The sequence below is a fragment of the Belonocnema kinseyi genome, chromosome 2 (assembly GCF_010883055.1).
Source record: "Belonocnema kinseyi isolate 2016_QV_RU_SX_M_011 chromosome 2, B_treatae_v1, whole genome shotgun sequence".
Taxonomy (NCBI): domain Eukaryota; kingdom Metazoa; phylum Arthropoda; class Insecta; order Hymenoptera; family Cynipidae; genus Belonocnema; species Belonocnema kinseyi.
Window position 1 is genome coordinate 95400502 of NC_046658.1, and position 2476 is coordinate 95402977.

The following is a 2476-nucleotide window of genomic DNA, read 5'->3' on the forward strand; positions in this document are numbered from 1 at the left end:
CTTCCTTCAAAGTCGTTTTGTATTTTTATCTCTTCTTCTGCTCTAATTGTATCTTTACTTTCTTTAACTAATCGTTTAAGTATCCTGTTTTCTCGTCTATAACCATTTCTACGTCTACTTGTTTCCTCATTGCTAAGACCTGCGATGTTCAAAGTTCTCTTGTACGCTTCTTTTTTTGCTTTTTGGGTAGCCTGAATTTCATCATTCCACCACGCATCACCAGACATTCTTCCTACAACTGCGGTACCACATACTTCGCTTGTGCATCTAACAAGGATATCCCGTAACATTGTCCAAGTAATTTAAATTGACTTAAACTATTTTGGAAATTTCTTTTAAATACCCAAAAATTTTGTAAATTCTTTCAAATCTTTGGAAATACCTAGAAATATTTAAAAATCTGTTTGAAATTTTAAAGTTCCTTGAAATCCCTGAATTATTGTAAATAAATTTTTTGAAATTTAATTAAAATATTTCAAAATAAATATCTTATTAATTGCCTTTAAAGTCTATAAAAATTACTGAAATTCCCGGAATTCTAAAAAAATCTCTGAAAAATCCTTTGGTATGTTTTAAAAAATATTCTTAAACCGTATAAATCCTTTAAAATAGTTCCAGATCTTACAAAATTCAAAGAACTTAATAAAACCATATGTTAATTTTTTTTTTAATTCCTTAAAAATTTCTGAAAGCTTTTGAAAGTTTCTTGGATTATTTAAAATACCATAAAATCTTTCAAATCCTTTAAAATTTCTTCAATTTTCGAATTTTGATAAAAATTCTTAGATTTTTGTTCAAATATCTTTAAAACTCTTTAAAATATTTTTAAAAGGTTGAAATTTTTGAAAATACCCCGAATTTTTATTTTAATCTTTTAAAATTCCTTAACAACTTTTTAAAGCTCTATAAAATTCCTTCAAATATTAAAAATACCTTTAAAATTTCTTTAAAACTTGTAATGCTCTTGAAAATCCCTTGGAATATTTCAAATGCCCTAAAATAATTTAAAACCTTTGAAATCTCTTGCAATTCTGGAAATCTATCAAACTTCTTGAAAAATTTTTTTCAATATCCTTAAATCTTTAAAAGTGCTTAAAACCTTTTGAAAAATTTAAAATGTTTTGAAATACCTTGCAGTTTCATTTATTTCTTTGAAATCTTTTAAAATTCATTAAAATTTTTTTAAAGATCTTGCAAATTCCTTGAAATCTTTTAAATTTCATAAAATAACCTTAAAATATTGTGAAGCTCTTTAAAATTCCTTTGAATCTTCTAAAATGCCAAAAAAATCTTTAGTTCCTTGAGATTTTTTCAAATCTGCAAATTATTGAAATCTATTGAATTCCCTTTGAATATTTTAAAATACCCTAAAACTTCTTAATTTAATGACAATTTTTGAAATCTTTAAAATCTTTTGAACTCCCATGGAATAATTCAAAGTATCCTAAAATCTTAGGAAATACCTTAATTATGTTTGAAAATCGACTCAAATCATTAAAATGTTTAAACAATCCTTAAAATTTTATAAATCCTTAGAAATCTGATGATTTTTCAAAGGACTTGAAAATTCCTTGGAATATTTTTGAATGCCATAAAATCTTTCAAATCTTTTGAAACCCCTTGAAATTATTAGAATCTATTTAAATATCTTGCAATATTTTAAAATATTTTAAACCTTTTAGACTTCTTTGAAATCTTTAAAACTCTGTACAATCATTGGAAATACCTTAATATATTTGAAAACCTCTTGAAATATTTAAAATTTTTGGAAATTCCTGGCATTTCTTTAAGTTCTTAAAGATTCCTTTAAATCTCTTAAAATATCCTAAATTTTTTAAAATATTTTGAAATCTCTTTAAATTACTTCTAAACATTACAATCCTTGGAAATTTCCTGACATTTTATTAATCCTAAGTTTAAAATGTTGAAAAGTTTGAAAAATATTTTGATACACCTTAATGTATTCGAAACTCCCTTAAAATCATTACAAATTTATTGAAATTTGGAAAGATGTGTTAAAATTTTTTGAGATCTAGAAAATGCATTCAAATAATTTACTAAGATCCTTTAAAATTACTGAAATCATTTGAAATTTTATAAATATCTCGTGAAATCCGTTGGAATTCCTTAAAAATCCTTCAAAATAATTTTAAAAACCTCTGAAATTCCTTGCAATCGGTTTAAATATATCTTAGCTTAGATAATAAAACTCAAAAAGTAAAAAATGTTAAATAATTTTTCAGGTAGTAGTACTCACAAAAGTGAAGACGGGTTTAAAACTTGACCGACAGAGTGTACAATGGGGGGCTACTCACTGAGAAATCTAGAATTTCTGAGCGGGAAATCTTAGAACACTTTGAGGAAATCTCGGAAATCTGTGTAGAAATCTTGGAAGTCTCTGGCTAAGTAAGGACAGAGATGAAGTGGCGTGGAGCATTCACACACACACACACACACACACACACACACACACACA

General features: G+C 25.6%; 1 protein-coding gene across 9 annotated transcripts in view; it reads right to left on the reverse strand.

Annotated features, from left to right (window-relative positions):
- Positions 1–2476, reverse strand: part of LOC117167548 (echinoderm microtubule-associated protein-like 2) — a 77665-nt gene that overhangs the window by 61052 nt on the left and 14137 nt on the right. The window lies entirely within an intron of this gene.